This window comes from Rattus norvegicus (genome assembly GCF_036323735.1).
Source record: "Rattus norvegicus strain BN/NHsdMcwi chromosome 3 unlocalized genomic scaffold, GRCr8 chr3_unlocalized_1, whole genome shotgun sequence".
Taxonomy (NCBI): domain Eukaryota; kingdom Metazoa; phylum Chordata; class Mammalia; order Rodentia; family Muridae; genus Rattus; species Rattus norvegicus.
Genome location: NW_026947362.1, coordinates 771,006 through 782,752, shown reverse-complemented (window position 1 = coordinate 782,752; position 11,747 = coordinate 771,006).

Here is an 11,747-nt window from a genome sequence, read left to right as displayed (position 1 = left end):
AAGAAGGTAATTGCAGCCAGAGAGGAGGTCTGGGCCATGGGTTGGCAGCTGATATCTCAGAGGCTCTTGTCTGAGTCATTTATTGACTTCCTCTTCAGAGATAACTCTACTCGGAGAAGCAATCCTCTCTATACCCCACCAGCTGGAAAGGAGCTTTCTTTATTGAATTTCTACATTTCATTTTTCATTTTTGTAATGTATGCATCAAGTGTACTAACGGTCGTGTGCACATGTTGGTGGAGGCTGAAAGACTGGTGTCAGTCTCGGGAACACCATCCACATCATCTGAAACAAGGTCTCCCCTTGTCCTGGATCTCACCAGTTAGGCTAGATAGGCTGGCCCCCCAAGCCCCAGGATCCACCTGTCTCTACACATCAGCACCGTATTAATAATATACAGTGTGCACACACACTCCCGACATTTCCTTCAAAGTAAGAGCACGTACTTATGGACTACAAAGTTAAAATAATCAAGGGGCTGGAGGGATAGCTCAGCGGTTAAGAGCACTGACTGCTCTTCCTAGACATCCTGAGTTCAAATCCCAGCAACCACATTGTAGCTCACACCCATCTGTAATGGGATCTGATGCCCTCTTCTGTTGTGTCTGAAGATGGCTACAGTGTACTCATAAATAAAGTAAATAAATAAAAAAAAATTGAATTCAGTGTTTTTGTGGCTTTCATAGGGCTGCCTCCTTCTCTTCTCTTTCTTCTTCTTTTCCTTTTCCTCCTCGTCTTCTAAGGGTTACATATATATATATATATATATATATATATATATATATATATATATATATGTGTGTGTGTGTGTGTGTGTGTGTGTGTGTGTGTGTGTGTGTGTGTGTGTGTGTGTAGGGGTGCTTTATTTGCATGCATATATATACCTGGGCATGCACGGAGCTCAGGGAAGCCAGCAGAATGTCTTTCCTGAAACCGGAGTTACAGATGTGTGGGGGCTGCCTTGTGGGTGCAAGACATCAAACCTGAGTCCCCTGCAGGAGCAGCCAGTGCTTTTAGCTTCTGAGCTGTCTCTCCAGCCCACAGTGGGGTCTGATCCTTAACGGCAGAAGGGATCATCTTCAGTCTTTCTGATCTGGTAGGAGGTGGATGCCAGAGTGATCATGAGAACTGCTGAATTAGAAAGGAAGGATGGGGTAGAAGGCTCGTTTCCTACATCCTCCAAGGAAAAGGCATCTAGGTTTATAGTTACTGGAGAAACAGGGACGGCCTCATGCATACATCAGTCACCTATTAGAGTAAATGTCGACTGGATTGTCCTCTTCTCTGCTTAACAACACTAAAGTAAATGACTCATAAAGTAGAATTATGTTCCCCCACCCCTTTAACAGAAAGAGCTTAGACGTGCAAATGTTTTGACAATTAAAGGGTAGGTAATGAGAGAAACGTGATGCCTGTTTTGACTGAAGGTTGACACGGCTTCTGTAAGCATTTGAGTTGGGAACTGCAGTGGATGTTTGGATTTGTTACCTCTGTCCTCTGTCTGGTGGCTTGCACTGCCTGAGTGCCATCAGCCTTATGAAGATCAGCGTGTGTTGTGGTTAAGGTGGGATAACAGGAGCTTAAAAATTCGTTAATGACTAGAAATTGGAGAAGGGGGAATGGTGGCCGCTATCTGTTTAATGAGATCTGGAATTTTCCTTGAGTTCTTTTACAGCAAGATGCTGAGTTTAGGGCAGCAGGCTCAATGCTGCACTGTAGGCAATACTGTAGCCCTCTCTGTCAGTTAAAAACAGAAAACTGAGAAAACACCACGTGAGCAGCAGACACGCTCCAAGACTGGGTCTTTTTATATAGCTCACAACCCACCTGCCTAGGGAAAGGTACCGCCCACAATGGGCTTGGCCCTCCTAATCAGTGAACAATCAAAGCAGTTCCTCATAGACATGTCCATGACTCACAAACCTCTGGGCAGTGCCGCTGAGGCAGGGGCATTATTGAGATACTTGTGTTTCTTTCATCTTGTGGCTCTCTTCTTTCTTTCTTGACTTAGAACCTTCTGTTTGATTACTGGGTGAGGGAAGGGAGCCCACACAGGAAATGTACTACAGAGTCCAGCTTCACCTCTGCATCTGGTCCTCTCGTTGGCCCTGTGGGAAGCGTTAAGTTCTTCTCTTTCTGTTCCCACTGCTAAACGTTATAACCGCTGGGTCATTAGCACTCTTTCTTGTCCGTGGAATAAGGACAGAAGTGACTGTGTCATCTCCTCGGTAATGCCGACTGTCCGTCCTTCTCTTGAGCCTGCCCAGGTCACTGTGGCTCACAGTGATAGAAGAGACAGAAGCTGCAAGCTCAGGCTCCTGGGAATCTGTGAGGCATCAGTCCTCCCTGCTGCCCCATGGAGTCTGTTCTAGTTTCCTTTCTGTGGCTGTGATAAAACGCTTGGATGGAAAGTAGTGTAGGGGAGAAAAATGTTTTGACTTCAACTTTCAGGTCATGGAGGGGAGTCAGAGTAGGAACCCCAAAAAGGTCTTGAGGCTGATGACACCAAGGGACTCTGCTTGTTGGCTTGCTCCAGCTCCACTAGCTTTCTTATACATCTCATAACGACCTGCCTAGGGAATGGTGCTGCCCATGGTGGGCTTGTCCCTCCTAAGTCAGTCAACAATCAAGGCAATTCCTCATGGGCCTGCCCACAGACCAACACAATAACACAATAAGACAATTGTTAAGCCCCCCCTCACTTGTGTGTCTGTCTGTATGTCTGTCTGTCTTTCTCTCTTTTCAAGTGATGCTGAGTTGATAAGAGGTTATAGTTAACCAGTTCATGCTAGCTGCAGCATGCATCTTGCTTTCTTGATTCTGTAGACTCATAAACGGTGCAGACATGTGCCCCACGGTGAATCATTCCTGAGTCTCACCAAGAACTGATTTAGATGAGATTTTTGATTCAGGAGTGAGTCAGCACTCTGAAGTACTTGGCTATGAAAATGACAAGCGTTTTGGATGCCAGAGGGTAGAATTGGATTGAGTTGTGTTCTCTTTAAAAAGATACGCTGACATCTGTGATGTCAATGGCATGGTGGGTTCCATGGGGAGGTTGAGGAGACAAATTACTCTTTAGAAAGAACTTTATGAGGAAAAGGTCAGCACCACAGACAGCCATCACAGCCATGATCAGGCCCTGAAGCAGCAGTGAAAAACCTCTGGCCCTGATGGGGAAATTCCTTAGGAGAGATGGTCCCAAAGGGAGCTGTTTTGTCCTCACTCCTTCGGCTTCAGTGTCTCATCATGGGCAGCAACAGCATTTGTTCTGGGAAAAGCGAGGTCTGACAGAGTCCGTGAAGGGGCCCTCCTGGATCTTACACCCTCTGGAAGACCAGACTTGCAGCTGGTCCTAGTTGGGCTCTGCTCCCTGTTGGGGACAGAGTCTACTGAGTGAGGCCCGAGACGTGGGATCTAATCCCCCATCAATTGTTTTAGACGTGTTTTCTTTTTCTCATGCATCGCTTTAGAACAGGCCTGTTTATCAAGGACCACTGGTCCGTGAAATTCCTCAGCTAAGGAAAATGCTCAAATGGCTTTCTTTCAGACTAGCAGGATTTTAAAAGGCGGATATTTAATTACAGGCTACTCGTGAGAGGGACAGATAAGCCTAATAGAGCATTTTATTTAGTGTGGGAATGACACCTGAGACACAGCAGACACGTGTGTGTATGTGTATGTGTGTGTGTGTGTGTGTGTATGTGTGTGTTTATGTCTCTGTGTGTCTGTGTGTGTGTGTGTCTGTGTGTGTGTGTGTCTGTGTGTGTCTGTGTGGGTGTCTGTGTGTGTGTATGTGTGTGTGTATCTGTGTATGTGTGTGTGTGTTTGTGTGTGTGTGTTAGTGTGTGTGTGTGTCTGTGTGTGTGTGTTAGTGTGTGTGTGTCTGTGTGTGTGTGTCTGTGCGTGTGTGTGTGTGTGTGTGTGGTGACAGCAATGACACTGTCAATTTCTCCCTGTCTACTCTTCAGGTTTGATGCTAACTTGGAACTTTTAATGTGACTTCAACCTCTCCCCTACACTTTGCCTCCTTCTCTTTCCCGCATCCTTCTCTCCTTTTCTCCAACCTCCAGGGAGGGACACCAGCTTTCAGTTCACAGGGTAAGAAAGCCCAAGTCTTGAAGATGTAGCCAGTCTTCTCTGTCCCTCACGGGCTGCAATCAGAACATATCCACCTTTGAATTAGTTCTCCTGATAAAAGAGACACTCTGTTCTGGGTGTAAGCACAGAGGCATGTGGGGGTGGAACCGCTTCTGTGAGAGAATATCCCTTCGGACACTGAGACACACACACAGCAGAAGGAAGGGCATGAAGGTTGTGATAGACCATATCCTGATGGGGACTGGGAAGATAGCTCAGTGGGCAAGAGCCTTTGCTCTGCAAGCCCGAAGAGTTCAAATTCTCTCTACACCTTTGTAAAACTCCAAGCATGGCTAATCATGTCTGCAACATGGTAGGGTGGAGGCAGGTGGATTGCCAAGAGCATCCTGGCCATGCACACTAGTCAAAATGGTGGGCTGTGGTTCAATGAGAGACAGAGAGTAGTGAGGAAGAGAATGGACATTCTACTCATCTCTGAATGTATATACACACATATGTGCCCTCACACTTGGGAACAGGCACTCAACTAATACACAGATATGAATCCCCCAACCACACCCCTGTGGAACCCTGAGTTCAGCCGCTCTATAACCTTTGTGACTGAGTATTCTAGCAACACAAAATTTTACATTCTCCTTGTTTTGTTAACCCCATTTTCTGTTCAGTTTACAAACACAAGAAGCTAAACTTATGATTTCCCAGGCTCGGGATGTTGTGTCATACCTTTTGGTCTTCTGGATGAGCATCTGTCTATCAACAGAGGAACTTCAACAGAGGGGCTTTCCAACTTACGCTCAGTAACATGGAGCCAATTCAGGGTTTTAACCGGGTGACTGGTGTGCTCATTTTTCCTTTTGAGAAATAGATTGGACAGAATGTACAACATCACTCGGTTACGGGATGAACAACACATCAGAGCCTGGGAACAGTGAACTGATTGTCACTGGGCATTTGTGTATGTGGAGTATGTTAAGGCTGTGGATCTGAGAGAGAGAGAGAGAGAGAGAGAGAGAGAGAGAGAGAGAGAGAGCGCTTGATCTTAAAATATCTGTTCAATGTATAATGTGATCAGAATACTACACCTCATACTTCAAACGTATACAGTCTCCATTTGTCAAGCATACTCAATAAATATAAAAAAAAGGTAAAGAGGAGTTGGGACAGAAAGTTCTGGAAGGGGCTAGGGAGAGAGTCTAGCAGTTAAGCTCTCGCTCCCCAGAAACTTACATAGATGCCCCGTGGATGTGGAGACCATCCTATAAGTCCACCTTGGAAGGCAGAGGCAGGATGCCCAGAGCACGCTGTCTGGAAAGGTGACCCACACCAAAAGGAGCTTTGTCTGTGAGTGAGAGTTGCTGCCACAGTGAATAAGACAGATAAGACATTAAGGATATTTCCTGAGTGTACCTTGTTCTTCCACATGTGTGTGCATGCACATGTGTTAACTGGGTGACTAATTATTTCTCTCTCTCTCTCTCTCTCTCTCTCTCTCTCTCTCTGTCACACACAGAGTCTTTCTTTCTTACACACACACACACACACACACAAACACACACACACACACACACCGAACAAAAAAGTTAAGATCTGGTAGAGGGATGCCCAGACTGGATGGATAAAATCAGAAATAACAAATTGTGTTGGAACTCACTGTGAAGGAAGAGGGGGACCAGAGGGAGAGTTGTGAGTGTGGCTGTCTGCTTGTGCCAAAGTGTAAGGCCCTATAAACCAAGTGCCACCTCCTTCAGGATGTTAAAGCCACAGCTCTAGCTGAGTTATAGTTAGTCAGTGATGTCCGCTCTGTGTGTTTGTGTGTGTGTGTGTGTGTGTGTGTGTGTGTTCATGTGTTTCACAGTGTCCAGGATCCCATCTACAAAGTCTGCACAGATAAATCCCAGAATAGTCGGGTGGAGACTCTGGAAGCTCCTCTCCCCCAACTGAAGAACTATCGGGAACTGATGACTATAGGGCAGAGGGCCCGTTTTCTTCATGGATTTGGCCCCGACGGCTGTCCATGCTCCCCTGGATGTTTGTACTCACCCCACACATCTAGTCAGAACGAAATGGACTCAGCAGTTTCTATTAAAATGCAGATGGAATTAGGAGGGAAGAAAGGGGAGGGATTTGAGGGGAGGGGATGGGGATGGATTTGCTCAGACACATAATGTGTATGTACCAAGTTCTTAAGGAAAAATATTAAAACAAAGTAAATAAATAAGTAAATAAATCTGCTCATGTGTGCACATGTGCATGGGTTTATGTGTGTATGTGTGGGGGGGGGTTGCAGCACCCTGCTACAAGAGGATACCATGCAGTATCTTTCTCTATGTCTCTCTGCCATTTTCTTTTGATGCACTGTGGTGGTTTGAACATGCTTGGCCCATGGGAAGTGCCACTAGTAGGAGGTGTGGCCTTGTTGGAGAAAGTGTGTCACTGTGTAGGTGCGCTCTGAGGGCTCCTAGTCTTCAAGCTCTGCCCAGTGAGGAAGATGGATGCTCTTCCTGGCTGCCTGTGGCTGCAAGTCTCTCTCTGGGCTGCCTTCGGATTTAGATACAGAACACTCTCCAGCACCATGTCTACCTGGACTCTGCCGTGCTTCCCACCATGATAATAACGGACTGAACCTCTGAAACTGTAAGCCAGCCCCAATTAAATGTTTCCTTTAGTAAGAGTTGCCTTGGTCATGGTGTCTCCTTACAGCAATGGAACCATAACTAAGACAGATGGTGTCTTTGCCTGATCCCAAACTCTCATATTTTCATCCAGGCTGGAAGCCAGCAAACCTTAGTGATTCTGTTTCCCCTTCCTGTCCCTGGGATTACAGGTTTCCCCTGCCTGTTTCATGATGACTGGGATCTGAGTTCAGGTCTTCTTAGGCAGCAAGCGGTTTCACCCACCAATCTTCCTCAGACCAATCGTGTGGTTTTTACTTACCAGACAATTACAGTCAATATGCAAACAAAAATTGGAGATTGAAAGTGCATCTTGACTGCACTTTGTTTCGGTATATTTGAGTTGCTTCCGTGTCTTGATTTCACCTTTTTTCGGTATATTTGAGTTGTTTCAGTGTCTTGATTTCATCTTGTTTCAGTATGTTTGAGTTATTTTATTGTATTTGAAAGATAGCTGAGGACTGGGAGACTTAGCGCAAGATGCGAAGGAGAAAGTGAGGATGCAAAGATGTATCAGATCCCTGCCACTTGCACTTGCATTCAACGTTTCCTATTTAAAAACAACAACAATCACCCCAGCGACAATAGTCGACAACAAGGCATGAATACAACAGACTGGCAGAGAAGACACTAATAGGCATGACATATTTGTAACCTCACTTTCTCCCCTAAAGCCTCATGTATTGAGCCGATGGATTTTGTTTTCAAACCCTGATGGTTAATAACTAGATTGGAGCCCCATAACACTGTGATGAATGACACCATGATCGACGGGATAGTCAGAGCTTGCGACTTTCTTTCCATATAAAATCAACCCAGTAGGGAACTAATAACAACAGCTCACATATATAAATAAAAGAGCCTTTCACACTGACGATTGGAATTGTTACTATATATCCCCGTTCTTTGCATTTTATTTTCATTAATATGTTGTTTTCAGCACCATTTGCTACATAGAAAACTGTGCATTTTCTACAATATGTATCTTTTTGGGGTGCACTCTGTAAGCTAAAGACTAAATCAATCCACATCAAAGGGTTCCTCCCTGTCCTGTATACAGAACTGAAATTAAACGGTTTTCACAAAACATTTCGCACTTGCCTGGCTCATTGTCGTTAGGGCTTGAGTGTGAAATTTCCCCAGGGTCTCAGCTGTGGGAACACTTTGTCTCAAGCTGATGGCACTGTCTAGGAAGGTGGAGGAATCTTTCAGACTGTGCCCTAGCAGAAGTAGGTCACTGGGGCAGGAAGGAGGGAGCTGGCTGTTCAGACTGAACTCTTGGCTCCCTGACCCACCCAAATATAAGCAGGGCTCATGCAGGCTCTCAGTGACACAGATCAATACACTGTGGCTATGTAGTCATTGCCACGACTGTCTGAACCCAATGACTGTGACTGTGTGCCCTAAACAAACCTCTATTCCTTTATTTTGATTGTGTCATGAATTTTAACACCTTGACATAAAAATAATGTAAGTGTACATCTGCATGTGTGTGTGTGTTTGTGTGTGTGTGTTTGAGAGATAGAGAGAGACAGAGAGACAGAGAGACAGAGAGACAAGAGATAGAAAGAGACCGAAAGAGGGAGAAAGTGCATTATATTAAGTAGGTATAATTTCCTCCTTGAATCATAAGGCAGTCAATTGGTTTGATTAATGTTCAATATGTGAATTCTTTAGAGTCATACAGCCTTACATTACGTAGCTAAAGCTAATAGTCTAAATGTTCTATTAAATAATAAATTGTCTTTTTCCTTGAGAATTTCATACATGTAAACAATGAAACATGGCCATAACCTCTTCCATTTCACCCTGTGCTCTGCCCAAATTCCCTGCCAATAACCATCCCTCAAAATTCATATACTCTTTCCCAACCTATAACCACTAAGCCCATTTAGCATTGGTGATGTACTTATGGGTGTGTGACCATCTACAGGAATGTGGGAATTCTACCAGTGACCAAACCCTCAGAGAAGAATGATTCTTTTACCCCAGCAGCCATCAGCACCCGAAAACCTCCTCAGTAAGGGATTCTGTCTAGCTGGTGGTCCTTTATAGACCTATGCAGGTGACCACAGCTGCTGTGAGCTCACGATTGCAGCAGCCACGTCCTGTCCTGAAGGCAGCAAACAACAGCCCTTCTTCCCACCCTCTGGGTCTTACAATCTTCCCACCTCCTTGTCCAAGATGCTTCCCGAGTCCCAGGAGTTTAAAGAGACTGAGTGCTCATCCATAAATGGGGCATCTTTATTGCTTCCCACGCTAAACTGCTCTCTTAAGAAACTTTATTTTAGGGCTGGAGAGATGGCTTAGTGGTTAAGAGCACTGACTGCTCTTCCAAATGGGCTGAGTTCAATTCCCTGCAACCACATGGTAGCTCACAGCCTTCTGTAATGGGATCTGATGCCCTCTTTTGGTGTGTCTGAAGACAGTGACAGTGTTCTCAGATACATGGAATAAATAAATAAAGCTTAAAAAAAGAATCTTTATTTAAAATTTTACTGGAACCAGAAACTTTTTTCTTTTTATTAACCCTTATAACATTTACACATACACACACAAACACACACACACACACAAACACACACAAACACAAACACACACACACACAGAGAAAGAGAGAGAGAGAGAGAGAGAGAGAGAGAGAGAGAGAGAGAGAGAGAGAGAAGGGGAGGGGGGCAAGGGGAGGGGGGAGAGAGAGAAAGACAGACACAGAAAGAGAGACAGACACAGAGACATACACACAGACACACACACAAACAAACACACACACACAGAGAGAGAGAGAGAGAGAGAGAGAGAGAGAGAGAGAGAGATCTAAAGGACTAAAATACATTCCTAAGTCAAAGATAAAGGCCAGACACTTGTCAACAGGATGGTGGAGAGTTAAGGGAGGAATGACCGTGGAGCCTCCAGAAGGCAGGAACCAGAGACAGAGGCTCTACCAGGGAGGGCGTCTACTGTTTTTCGATGCCTTCATGACCAGGATTGGTGAACTGCAGACCAGCCATGTGGGTGTCGGCCTGCAAAGTGCACTTTGTATGGAGACTGACGTGGGCTCCCCAGGCTGCCTTGGTTCCCTCTCATGTCTAGGATTTCTAGGACAGTAGGAAAGGTTTCACCAGGTTCAGTGGTATTATACAACCTGCAGTCATCGGTCACTTTCTACACTGTTATCTGTCTGTGGAGTTTGGCTCCAAAATTCTTCAATAGCCTTGAAAGGGATTCTGTTTACCTCATTCTAGGCTGATCTGTCTTTGTTTTCCATAAAGGTTCCGTGAGATAGACAGTGATCTGCTCCCACGAGTGAACAAATGTCTTGAGCTTCTGAATCTTCCGAATGGAGTCCTTGGATGAGTTTAGTTAGAACGTCAATCTCCTCCCAACAGATATCTGTGCCTGGAAATGTATCCTTTATGTAGGTCTATTCTTCTGGTGTGTGTGTGTGTGTGTGTGTGTGTGTGTGTGTGTGTGTGTGTGTGTGTGTACATGATGGTATCGCAGAGAAGGCTGTCAAATTTGCCATTTATTTTTTTACTGTGTGTGCGCTTTCCTATTAAAATTGTTCTTAAGTTTCGTAAGAGTTTCCGTACAAGCTTCGTTTTTAGGGAGAGGATCTTCCAAATGGGTCTTCCTCTGGTCTCAAGAGATGACAATGAGTCATTAGCATGGAGGGCTGAATGAGAGCTGCTGGTTGGGCCCCAGGGATGCTGTGGGCCCTAACTTTGTGCGCCAGCCAGAGCCTCTGTGTTCTTTGAGCCCCTCCTTGGGAGGTGAAGTATGCATTGTTTGTACTGTTTGCCTAGCACCTAGCCTCTTTTTGAAATTGTTTTCCCTGCCTCCCTAGACAGAGTGAATTGTGAAGTCCTTCCACATGGAAAACTGCTGTCCACATTGAACAGGGGAGAAGGGAGATTCACGGTAAAATACAAATGAAGAAAGCAGGAGTGACAGCCGTGTATGCGATGCCCCTACAGCTAAGGGGGTGCGGAAACATGCAGGTGGCTGCAGAACTTGCAAAATTTGGTTGGCACTCATTCCTCCACAAAGCTCACATAATTTAGCACCAAACATTCGGGTCCTTTGATGGGTGTCTTTCTGTAAGTCCTCAATTGGGCTGTGTGTGTCTTCCTGTGTATCTCTGCATGTGTGTGTCTGTGTGTATGTCTCTGTGTCTTTCTCTCTTTCTGTGTCTGTCTCTCTCTCTCCCCCTGCCCCTCCCCCTCTCCTTCTCTCTCTCTCTCTCTCTCTCTCTCTCTCTCTCTCTCTCTCTCTCTGTGTGTGTATGTGTGTGTGTGTGTGTGTGTGTGTACGTTCAGAGAGTGTCCACAGGGACAAGTGGCACTTTTGCTACCAGTCTTCGGCAATTTTGCTGTGATAAACTCTGAAAATGAGGATGGTCCTTCGATCCATTCCCTGCTGCTGGCCTTTCCCGTACAAGTCTTCTGAATTCTCCTTTCTTGGTTTTACAGATTTCCTCTAGCTCTTTTTACCACACCCCACCTCCGTGCTTTTCCTAGTTTGCTGTCATATAGTGGGAACCTCCGAAGTTGCAAACTCACTTCTTGTGCGGCGTTGTTCCGCCTGAGAAACCACATAATCTGGAAGCTTGTGCTAAACCTGGACACGTAAAAGTTACTAGTTATTAGAAATTGTGTTTAAATTTAAAAACCATTTCCTCATTTGTGTGGCCTCACCTGACACGTGTAGGCAGTGCTTACTGTTTGATCATGGTGCCGTACACTTCAGACATCACACAGACCCTGACGAGGATTACTTCCGGTTCTGTGTGACTTATTTCTTCTCCTTCCAATGAAGGTGCAGACTTGAGCCATTTCTGCTGTCAGCACTTAAATGACCTAGTTCCGGTTTCTCACAGGCTTCCAGCATCTAGGTTGAGTCCTTGACATGGGACATCTGGGACACAGCACAGCGTTCCGTCAGGCTGAGCAAGAGGGATCTCTAGTTTGGATTGTT